The sequence below is a fragment of the Chiloscyllium plagiosum genome, unplaced genomic scaffold (assembly GCF_037043375.1).
Source record: "Chiloscyllium plagiosum isolate Xiang-an unplaced genomic scaffold, Cpla_swu_hap1 HiC_scaffold_39, whole genome shotgun sequence".
In the NCBI taxonomy this organism is placed as follows: Eukaryota; Metazoa; Chordata; class Chondrichthyes; order Orectolobiformes; family Hemiscylliidae; genus Chiloscyllium; species Chiloscyllium plagiosum.
In genome coordinates, this window is record NW_028270177.1 from 22,214 (window position 1) to 34,687 (window position 12,474).

At 44.5% G+C, this 12,474-nt stretch overlaps 1 protein-coding gene across 1 annotated transcript in view; it reads left to right on the forward strand.

The window, feature by feature from the left end:
• Positions 1 to 4,373: 4,373 nt before the first annotated feature.
• Positions 4,374 to 12,474, forward strand: part of cilp (cartilage intermediate layer protein, nucleotide pyrophosphohydrolase) — a 110,612-nt gene continuing 102,511 nt past the window's right edge. Inside the window, exons 1-2 of the mRNA XM_087981131.1 lie at positions 4,374 to 4,448; positions 6,097 to 6,231. The gene's annotated coding sequence lies outside the window, so the exon portion shown is untranslated. The remainder of the gene's footprint in view (positions 4,449 to 6,096; positions 6,232 to 12,474) is intronic.

A 12,474-nucleotide genomic window follows, 5' to 3' on the forward strand; every position in this document is an offset into this window, starting at 1 on the left:
ACCCCACCAACCTCCATGTACAGCGTCTCATCCACCGTCATTTCCACCACCTCCAAACGGACCCCACCACCAGGGATATATTCCCCTCCCCTCCCCTATCAGCGTTCCGAAACGACCACTCCCTCCGTGACTCCCTCGTCAGGTCCACACCCCCCACCAACCCAACCTCCACTCCCGGCACCTTCCCCTGCAACCGCACGAAATGTAAAACTTGCGCCCACACCTCCCCCCTTAATTCCCTCCAAGGCCCCAAGGGACACTTCGCTATCTGCCACAAATTCACCTGCACCTCCACACACATCATCTATTGCATCCGCTGCACCAGATGTAGCCTCCTCTATATTGGGGAGACAGGCCGCCTACTTACGGAACGTTTCAGAGAACATTTCTGGGACACCCGGACCAACTAACCCAACCACCCCGTGGCTCAACACTTCAACTCCCCTTCCCACTCCACCAAGGACATGCAGGTCCTTGGACTCCTCCATCGCCAGACCATGGCAACATGACGGTTGGAGGAAGAGCGCCTCATCTTCCGCCTAGAAACCCTCCAACACAAGGGATGAACTCAGATTTCTCCAGTTTCCTCATTTCCCCTCCCCCCACCCTGTCTCAGTCAAGTCCCTCGAACTCAGCACCGCCTTCCTAACCTGCAATCTTCTTCCTGACCTCTCCGCCCCCACCCCACTCCGGCCTATGACCCTCACTTTGACCTCCCTCCACCTATCGCATTTCCAACGCCCCTCCCCCAAGTCCCTCCTCCCTACCTTTTATCTTAGCCTGCTGGACATACTTTCCTCATTCCTGAAGAAGAGCTTATACCCGAAACGACGATTCTCCTGTTCCTTGGATGCTGCCTGACCTGCTGCGCTTTTCCAGCAACACATTTTCAGCTCCCTCCCTCCTGCACAATCCCTGTAGTCATGTATTCAACTTCTCTCTCTCCCTATTCCCCGACTTGCCTCGCTCACATGTGGCACGGGTAATCAGAGATAACAACTCTTTGTTCTAGCTCTAAGCTTCCAACCTAACTCCCTTAATTTTGACCTTAAATCCCTTCTCCTACCTGTGTCATTAGTGCCTATGTAGACCATGACTTGGGCTGCTACCCCTCCCCCTCAAGGATCCTGAAAACACGATTCAAGACATCGTGTACCCTGGCACCTGGGAGGCAACACACCAACTGAGAATCTCTCTCGTTCCCACAGAACCTCCTATTTGCCCCCCCAACTCTAGAGTCCCTAATGACTAATGCTCTGCTCTTCTCCCCTCTTCCCTTCTGAGCAACAGGGACAGACTCTGTGCTCGAGACCTGTTCCCCTTTGTTCTCCCTGGTAAGACATGCCCCTCAACAGTATCTAAAACGGTATACAGACAAACCTTGATTATCTGAATATCAATTATCCAAATACTGGATTATGCGAAGGGGATCTCAAGATCCTGATAGAAACATTACGTCAAAGAGCTGTTTCAACCCTGATCGCAACTTTTGTTTACAGGTACAATGATTAAAACTGAACTCGGCTCACTGAAATGCTGCTGGGAACAGTCCTGGACAGTCCAGGCACCATCTCGAAATGACTGAGCTCCCGCCCTCTCTCTCTCTCCCCCCACACTTTCTCTGGAGTTCTACACAGGGGTGTATCCTAAACCCCCCTTCCCCAGATAATCTCTCCAATATTGTCCTGTACAGGGCAGATGTGGAACCTGTCAAAACGGTTTTTTGGTGTGTGTGCGCACATACACTATTTGGAGACTTACCCCACAAAAGCAGCAGCAGTCTTACTGTTGGTGTCCAGGAACAGGGGTCAGACAGTGGGTGGGGGTGGACAGGGGTGCAGGGTCAAGGCTGCAGGGTGGGGACGGGTTGGGAGGGAACAGACAGGGTTGGGAGGGGTCAGGAGGGGTGGGAGCAGGCTGCAGGATCTCGTGCACTGTGTACTTTTGCCTCATCTCCTGAACGAAGAGTAGACTTCACAGAAAACTCTGAGCCCCGGAGGAAATCAATTAATCAAACAATCAATTATCCGAATGAAATAGTGCCCGCCCATTTCATTCGGATAATTGAGGTTCCTCTGTACTTGTTATTGAAGTTGTGGTTGACTCTTAACTGCCCTCTGGGCAATAAGGAATGGGCAATAAATGCTGGCCTGGTCAGCGCTGCCCTCATCCCATAAATGAATAAAAAAAGGGAAGCTGAGGGGCAACTTTCTTCACACAGAGGGCGGTGCACATCTGGAATGAGCTGCCAGTGGAAGTGGATACATTAACTTTGAACAAATTGCATGGATAGGAAAGGATTAGAAGGAATTGGGAAAAGTGCAGGTAAATGGGGTTAGCGTGGATGGACATTTTGGTCGGCATTGACCAATTTTGGCCAAATGGCCTGTTTCTGTGCTGTAGGTCTCTATGACTCTATGAGAAACTGAGAGGGTGCACAGAGACACAGGATCAAACATGCAGAAACTAAGGGCAGAAGCACAGAAGCAGAAACAAAGGAGAAGAGAGAAAAGGGTTAAAGGGCAAAAACAGTAGGGGTGAAACAGAGTGGCTTAACAGAGATGACCAAACAGGATTGTGAAACACACAGGGTTAAACAGGTGGGAAGAAAAAGACAGGGAGAAAGAGAGGGAAAGGACCAGAGGGAGAGATGCCGGGTTGGAGAAACAAAGGCGGAGAGACAGACATGGTGAAACAGCCAAGGAAGAAACAAGCGAAAGAAACAGAGTAGGAGAAACAGAGATGATGAAACATAGATAGAGAAGGAGAATCAGACATTGAGTATCAGAAGGTGGAAAATAGCAGGAGAAATCAGTTTGGGGGATTCAGAGAGGCAGTGTCATTGATGAGTGTCGATTGAAAAGAAACATAGGAGGAGAAAGAGTGTGTATGTTAGAGAAGTAGTTGTTGACAGTGAGATCAAGAAAGGGAAGAAACAGAAGTTGAAAAACAGAGGGGAAAATCAAAGGAAAGAAACTGAGGGGAAACAGAATGGAGCAAACTGAAACAGGGACGAGAGTGGGAGAGAAATGGAAACCTTAATTCTGTACCAGAGTGTTACCATGGAAAGTTTTTCTCCTGATTTACTCTATCAAACCCTCTCATATGTTGAACAACTCTTTTTACTTCACACTTTTTGCCATTAAATTTCATCTGCAAAGTGACTATGCATCTAAGGCCTGTCTAATTCCAAAAACTATCACTACTTCATTGTTTTATTACATAAATGAGTTTCATATACAGGTATTTGCAAAACTTGAAATTGTCCTGTCTGGTCAGGTGGAGCAAGCTTGTTTAAACGATAAAGACAGAGCTGCTGATGGGTTTCGGGAGTTGGGGTGTGCACCTGAGTGACCCTGAAGCAGGTGAAGGAACTGAGAGCTGTCTCCATAACAATCAGCAGCACCTATTCCGATCCCAGCCAGATCCACCACCTGAAAATCAGAGACGGCATTCAAGGAAAGTAGAAGGAAACCCAAGTATGCCTTGGGATATTCGAAGGTTCCATCTTGCTCACCCTACTCAAGACCAGTCTGTCCTCAGGAGTGGCCTGACAATGAAACATGTCACTACTCTCCTCTCCCTCTCCTGCTCAGCAATATTCGTCGTTTAGTCTCTTTTTCCAGTTCAGACTCCTGCCTTCCCCAAATCCTCCACCACAAGCCAAATGCCCTGCTCCACACTCAGCTCCTCTTCTCCACAACACAACTTAGGCTCGGTCTCTCTCATCAGACCCTTTTCCTTCACCTCTTTAGTCACATCCCCATCTCCCATTTAGACCTCCAAATGAAGTAACTGAGCAGATTGTGGTGACATAATGTTGCCTTAATCTGCAAATTACCACAAATTGAGACAGATGCCCTTCCCAAAGATGCAGATTGCATTTAGAACATAACAGAAAAGAAGAGGTGTCTCTTACCTATTGTCCCTCAAACAGAGGGAAGATAAAATCAGCGTAGTTGTAAACTCCACCCATACTTTTCAAATTTGACTTGGTAGACATAACTTCACAAATCCCTGTGCAGTTGTAGAGAGATTAATATCCAGCTGTTATATGCATTCAGACAATTACACAGTGATAAACATCTACAGCTGTTGGAAAAGCTGGTCCAGCTTGAAACAACCAATCTGGGAGCAATGTGGATCTGTAGAGAATGGAACCATGAAAGCAGGACATTTCTCACACTATGTGCACCAGATTTATAGAGTCTGAGAACAATGAAGTGTCTGTCTCTTTTCCAAGCACCCTGCCCACTCGTCTATAAGCCCACACAAAACAGGAACAGCTGTTGTTAGACATCAGCAATTTGTTGCTATAGAAGCCTCTCTTCATTGCTCTTGTCTAACTTATTTGCCGAGGATAAATTGGATGTCGATTGTAAAGCACCTGGCTTCAAACTTTGATCTGAAATCAGAGTTGGATTTCACTGCCCATTAGCCTCACGATGGTTAAGTATGAATTTGCTTCTATAGTTAAAGGATATAAAGTAACTGTAAAGTATTGTGTTATTCATTTTTTTTTGTTTTCCATTCAGTTAGAATATTATGAGAAACAGATTATCTGATAAGGAGATCACTCAATCTGGATGTTGTTGTCTTTAGAGGTCAAAGGCAATCAATTCAAGAGGGGATAAGTCATGTTTGAAAGATGAGGATTTCAATTACAGAGGGTCATCACTTAAAGCTGTGGTCATGTCACTGAAAATAGTGATTTTAAGAGAAGTGTGGGATTCCACAGGGATCAATGTAGCTGGAATAATATTCCTTCAGACATATTTTAACCAGAGAATAAAGCAAATACATATGCTGGGATAAAATGCCCTGAGTGTGCAGCACTGTATTCCTAGTCAAAGCGAAGCAAAAGAGAATAATTTAGAAAATGGCTGAAAATCTGTATAAATTAAAATTAGGTGACTCTCAGCAGTAGCCCTAAAGTACCTCCTTCATGGCTTCATACATTACCTGTAACACTTGTGAAACTCAGCTTCATTTGTTTCACACTGTCTCTGGCTCATGTTTAAAATGGTGGCAAGTCCTGAGTTTCATATTCTTGTCAACTCTGTCTATGTCACTCCTTTTCCACTCTGTGGGCAAAGTCTTTCACTGTGGAATCCAAATCCAGGGACGGCCTGAAAGTAGATGATAAATAAATGGTGGTGGATGGAATTTTTAATGCAATTACGTGATTTTCAGCTTATTGCACATGCAAACCCACTTTCTGCAAGTTGAATGACAAATCTTATGGGGCCACCAAACCCATTCCTCCAGGACCTTCTTTTGTTGCTCGAACTTGTGTTTGCTACCAACCCCATCCCACCCCACAGCAGGATGGAACCAGCTCCACAGGTTAGGCCTCACTAGAGATTTTGACGAAGGCCATCCAAGACAGGCAGAGATGCCATCCTCCCCAGCAATAGCAAAAGTATGTAGCACTGTCTACTCACTGCAAACTGACACACATAGATGCATCATTGTCTAACTTTGTCTAATGACAGGCATGTCAAATAGGAAAACCATGTGTAAGATTCAACACCACCACACTGGAAAATCTGGACTTGATGTGTGACAGCCACTTCATATTGTCAATCTTCTACCTTCATTGGGAAGATGATGGCTTTGTTGTATTATTGCTAGACTATTAATCCAAAAACTCAGGTTATGTTCTGCAGGCCCGGGTTTGAATCCCACCATGGCAGATGGTGGAATTTAAATTTTTTTAAAAATCAGGAATTAAAAATCTACTGATGACCATGAAACCATTGCCACTGGTCAGAAAAACCTATCTGGCTCACTAATGTCCTTCAGGGAAGGAAATCTATCATCCCCACCTGGTCTGGCCTAAATATGACTCCAAAGCCACAGCAATATGGTTGACTCTTAACTGCCCAGTGAAATGGTCTAGCAAGCCGTTCACTTCAAGGGCAATAAATTCTGGCCAGCCAGCAAGGTCCACAACCTATGAGTGAATTAAATAAAAGCTTCTGAGCAGTGCATTTTCTAGTTACTTACTGGACACCTGTCCATTACCTAACAAGACTGTTCACGCACCCATTGTTTAGACACTCAATCCTTGATTTCTTTTCTGCAAACAAACAGAGAATGCCTTTAACTGGACAGGGAGTCTCCCAGACCAGTGAAAGGGTGCCTGATATTTGCGGCTTTGCCCCTTTTGAAGAGTAAGTCGCAGAACTGGCAGGGCAGGAGTGTAACTATGGCTACACCAATGGAAAGGTAAGACTCTCACGGAAAACTAATAAGTATATCTGCATTGTGCTGTTATCAAATATGTAGACAATATAGTAATTTGTTTAAATAAATCAATGCATGGGTCCAGCAGCTGACTCTTTCTATTATCCGCTCCGAATATTAGCAAATAGCAAAAGAAAAAGAGGAGGAGATTGGTTCTGGGGGAATACTTTCAGTCACCAACACAACCACCTCTAAGGATGATGTCTCTAAAATCTCAAAGAAGGCCATTTAGCAATCCTGTCCATCAGCACAGATTCATTTCAGAATCACGGGAGGATATTTAACCCACCGTTTCTGCACAAGCTCTCCAAATGAGAATGGGAAACAAAACCTCTTGTTCATAGGATATCTTACCATTAAGTGTATAAGTCCTGCTAAGATTTGCTTTCCCAAAATGCTTCTACACTGTCTCCAATGCATTCACATCCTTCCTGTAATGAGGCACCCAGACTGTATAAAAAACTTCAGCGGTCTAACAAGTATCTTATACAAGTTCAACATCACCTCTGTGCTCTTGTATGCATTGTGCACTTTATTAAGGTAACCAAGAAAGGCAAATGGAATTTTGACATTTATTGCTAAAGGAATAGAGTATAAAAGTAGAGAAGTGCAACTATAACTAAACAAAGCATTAATTAGACAGCACCTGGAATACCGCATACAAGTTTGGTTCCCTTACTTGAGAAGGGATGTAGTTGCATTGGAGACAGCTCAGAAGACATTCACTAGATTGATTCCAGAGATGAGTAGGAAACAGAAAGTGATGGTTGAAGGTTGTTTCTTGGACTGGAGGCCTGTGACTAGTAGTGTGCCACAGAGGTGGGTGCTGGGATCTTTGTCATTTTTAGTTTACATAAATGATCTAGATGTGATGTACAAGGTATGATTAGAAAATTTGCAAATGATACAAAATTAGGGAGTATTGTTGATAGCAAGGAAGATTATCAAAGAATGCAGAAGGATCTTGATCAGATGGGGAAGTGGGCTGAGGATTGGCAAATGCAGTTCAATGCAGATAAGCACTAGGGAGTGTTGCTGAACAAAGAGATCTTGGAGTGCAGGTTCATAGCTCCTTGAAAGTGGAGTTGCAGGTAGATAGGATAGCGAAGAAGGCATTTAGTATGCCTTCCTTTATTGGTCAGAGTATTGAGTACAGAAGTTGGGAGGTCATGTTGCGGCCGTACAGGACATTGGTTCGGCCACTTTTGGAATATTGCATGCAATTCAAGTCTCCTTCCTATTGGAAAGATGTTGTGAAATTTGAAAGGGTTCAGAAAATATTTACAAGGATGATGCCAGAGTTGGGGGATTTGGGCTATAGGGAGAGGCTGAACAGGCTGACGCTGTTTTCCCTGGAGCGTCGGAGGCTGAGGGGTGACCTTACAGAGGTTTTCAAAATATGAGAGGCATGGATAGGACAAATAGACAAAGTCTTTTCCCTGGGGTTGGGGAGTCCAGAATGAGAGGGCATAGGTTTAGGGTGAGAGGAAAAACACATAAAAAAGACCTAAGGGGCAACTTTTTCATACAGAGGGTGGTATGTATATGGAATGAGCTGCCAGAGGAAGTGGGGGAGGCTAGTACAATTGCAACATTTAAAAGGCATTTGGATGGGTATATGAATAGGAAGGGTTTAGAGGGATATGGGCTGGGTGCTGGCAGGTGGGACTAGATAGGGTTGGAATATCTGGTCGGCATGGACGGGTTGGACCGAAGGGTCTGTTTCCATGCTGTACATCTCTATGACTCTAAATGGCTTACAAGAACGGCTCCAGGAATGTGAAATTCCATTTATGAGGATAGATTGGAGAAGTCGGGATTGTTCTTCTTGGAAAGAAGGCTGCCAGATTTGATAGAGGTTTTGAAACTCATGAGCCAGCTGGATAGGGTAGGTATAGATGTTCCTGCTCATAAAAGAAAGGAAGGACAGACCATAGGTTACAGTGATGTATAGATGAAGCAAAGGTGATGTGATAAAAACCATTTTTACATAGTGAGTAGTTTAGAATACATTACCTGGAAATATAGTAAGGAGGCAAGTTCAATTGAGACATTGAAGAGGACTATGGATTATTATTTAGATAGAAATAGTTTGCAGTATAAGGGGGAAAGACAGGAGACTGAAGCAGGCATGGTGGGCCAAATGTCTCCTCTTCTGCCTCACAATTGAGAGATTCTGGAACAATTCGCCACTCACCAGATGGCTGCCAAAAGGCTAGCATTCTTTGAGTGTGCCACCTTTGGGAGTGTTGCCAATTTGACCTTGTTGCCAATTTGTTGCCAATTTGACCTTGTTCTTCACTAGTGACATTCCACGATGGTCTTCTGCACCCAGCTCTCACCGACTGGAACCAAGTCGTGTTGGCCAGACAGGACTAAGCTCTGTCATAGACAAGGACAGCTTCTTCATCCCCCAAGTCTTTGTCATCCTCCTGTTCCACAGATCCTCAGCGTCAGTCACATCTCCCCATTGCCTGTTCCAACTGAGCAGCACACCACACACAAGGGTGATGCAGCATACTTTGTTTGAAGTTTACTGGAGGAACCCTCCCAGACCAGTCCAAGCAGCAGAACCATATCTTCAGCAGCCCCATCATCTGTATTGTATATGCACTCCACATAAGTCAGGATGCACAATGGTCTCATGAGCCAGAGTCACAATAGAAAGCCATTGTCATCAAATAACCAGCCCTGTAAGGTCCCTAGACCCTCAAACACACCAGGTATGTGAGACTGCTGTGGGATGTAGAAGCTGTGGTAGATGCCAGGGTAGTGTGATCACGGATCACCTCAACTTGACCTTATGGAACAGCTTTCCTGTTGATGAGTTTTGCGATGTCGAGATATAGTATTCTCAGTGCCATGTCTGTGCAGTGATGGCTCCTTGCACCTGGGTTCTGAATCCTACTGCCTGGACTGCAGCACAATGCATCAACCTGGTGTAGGTGCTGTATGGCTGCGTGACAAGCACATTATAGCTGTTTCTTTGTGCTCCAATCTCCTTTCCACATCAGTCCCACATTAATCCTTCAAATTCTCATTATATTCAGGACAGTCCATAGTTAAATTTACACAATAGATAACGAAGTGATGGTCTCTGCCTCCCACAGCATCCTTGTACATTACGTAATTAATTGTTTGGCTTTGAGCAGCACTGTCATCTTTTAAAGTCATTGTTGCTATCCCAGTGTCATTGAGACGCCAGTATTCAAGTTGCAAGGAACAATGGCATTGTACAAGTTGCCTTTCACCAGCATTCGACCCTAAGCATGCTCACTCTGCGTGCTTTGCTAATGGACAATTAAGTAATTGCAAATTAAATGTAGCTGGAGTTTGCACAAACCTGCTTCATGCATTTGTCCCTTCACCGTTCTACTGTCCAGCTGACATGGATCCCACTCTTTTGTCCTGACCCTGGGCATTGTCTCAACTATTTTCCAGTTGCATCGCACAGTGTAATAAGGGCAAGTGATGGCAGGGCTCACCCTGGTCACCAATTATTCCCCACCTCCAGGGCCTCTATGTCTCTTTTTATCTCGCATTACCCCTAAACCTAAATTTCCATTGATCCCCTTCATGTGAAGATGCACCACATTGAACTTTGCCTCTAACTGAAACAAAAACAGATATTGCCCAAAGAAATTCAACAGGTCTGGCAGCATCTGTTGAGTGAAAGCAGAGTTAACATTTCAGGCTCAGTAACCCTTCACTTTTCCTGCCCTCTGAGACCTGATGTTACACCCTAATGATGCCTGCCCTGAGCCTCTGAGGTCTCCCCGTGGATGTCACGAGGTTTGTCACCAATAAGACCCTTCTAATGGGTTCCATGTACTATTCAGCAAATCCCTCTTCCATTCACTATAACTCATTACTTTAATGTCCTTGTCCCCACCTTTACAAACGCCACTGCTTCCCCATCAGCCTCCACTCCCACATCCTTTTTGACAGTGAAACCCCACCATCCTTGCCCTTACTGCCCCTAAAAGCCCCTTTGCACCATCCTGAATGATCAATGGACTAATGCCCATGACTGTATTCACCCCAAACCTCCACAATAAGCAAACCCTGAATACCAACTGACCCGACCCCTGACATCTGTGTTCGAACTCCCTGACATTGCCCCGGCCCTTTTTCTGTCACTGAGCAGCTTCCTGGTCCATACCACAATCATCAACTCATCTTTGTATATCAGAGAAGGCATGTTTTTCCTCCATCTCTTACTTTCTGGAGTCATCGCTCCTTGTTTTGAGAGGTTGTGGAGGGTTCAGCACATAATGATGTTTAGGATACTGTTTCTGGAGGTAACACTGTGCACTGACAGAGCTATACAGTGTCTGAATCTCATCCGAACAGACGCATCACCTGCTCAATGTTGACTCTTGTGGAGGAACCTTCAGCATTACACTTTTCCTTGAAGAAGTCTGAAGATTCCTCACTGATGTTACGAGTTAAGTCTTCTGGAGGTTGCTCTTATCTTCCAGCAACCAGCCTGCTACTGACAAGTAGCATGAAAAACTTCAGATTTGAATGCTCTAGAATGCAATAGTCATTATGAGGTACCTGGATGTCAAGCACAAATTTGGAGCATTTGTTCTTTTATTCACAGTTCACAAAGAAAGCTGTCAGCTCCTAGGGCATTCCACACCAATACTTGTACAAGCTATAGCATCTTACACATATGGGAACCATCCCATTGCAGCAAATTCTATCATCCTGGCTGCTCTCTGTATGCATGAGAACATCACTAAATAGAACATAGAACAGCACAGCACGGTACAGTACAGGCCCTTTGGCCTTTGATGTTATACTAACTTTTTAATCTACACTAAGATCAGACTAATTTACATATCCTTCATTTTACCATCATCCAAGAGTCGCTTAAATGTATCTAATGTATCCCTAATGTATCTGACTATACCACCATTGCTGGCAGTGCATTCCAAATACCCACCACTCTCTGTGTAAAGAAACTACCTCTGACATCTCCCCTAAACCTTTCTCCAATCACCTTAAAATTATGCCGCCTTGTGATAGCCATTTTTGCTCTGGGAAGAAGTCTCTGACTATTCACTCTAACTATGCCTCTTAACATCTTGTACACCTCTATCAAGTCACCTCTCATCCTTCTTCGCTGCAATGAGAAAAGCCCTAGCTCCCTCAACCTTTCTTCATAAGACATGCCCTCCAGACAGGACAGCATCCTGGTAAATCTCCTCTGCACCCACTCTAAAGCTTCCACATCCTTCCTATAGTGAGGCGACCAGAACTGAACACAATATTCCAATGTGGTCTAACCAGGGCTCTATAGGGCTATAGCATAATCCTCACAGCTCTTAAGCACAATGAAAGTCAATACACTGCACACCTTAACAACCCTATCAACGTGGGTGGTAACTTTGAGGGATCTACGGACATGGAACCCAAGATCCCTCTGTTCCTCCACACTGCCAAGAATCCTGCCTTTAATGCTATATTCTGTATTCAAATTCGACCTTCCAAAATGAATCACTTCACACTTTTCCAGGTTGAATTCCATCTGCCACTTATCAGCCTAGCTCTGCATCCTGTCAATGTCCTGTTGCAACCTACAATAGCCCTCAACACTATACCGTCCACTTCCTCATCCAAGTAATTTGTAAAAATCATAAAGAGCAGAGATCCCAAAACTGATCCCTGTGAAACACCACAGGTTACCGCGCTCTAGGCTGAATGCTTTTCATCTACAACCACCCTGTCTGTCTTCTATGGATCAGCCAATTCTGTATTCAGACAGACAGGTTTCCCTGTATCCCATGCCTCCTTACTTTCCGAATGAGCCTACCATAGGGATCCTTATCAAATGCCTTGCTAAAATTCATGTACACCAGATCCACTGCTCTACTTTCATCCATGTGTTTTGTCACATCCTCAAAGAATTCAATAAGGTTTTGAGACTTGACCCTCACAAAGCCATGTTGACTATCTCTAATCAAACTATGGTTTTCCACGTAATCATAAATCCTGTCTCTCATAATCATCTCCAATAATTTTCCCACCACAGATATAAGACTGACTGGTCTTTGGTTACCAGGATTATCCCCATTCCCCTGTCTTGAACAAGGGAATAACATTTGCCACCCTTTAATCATTTGGTACTACTCCAGTGGACAATGAGGATGCAAAGATCATTACCAAAGACACAGTAATCTCTTCCCTTGCTTGCCGTTGTAACCTTGGGTATATCCT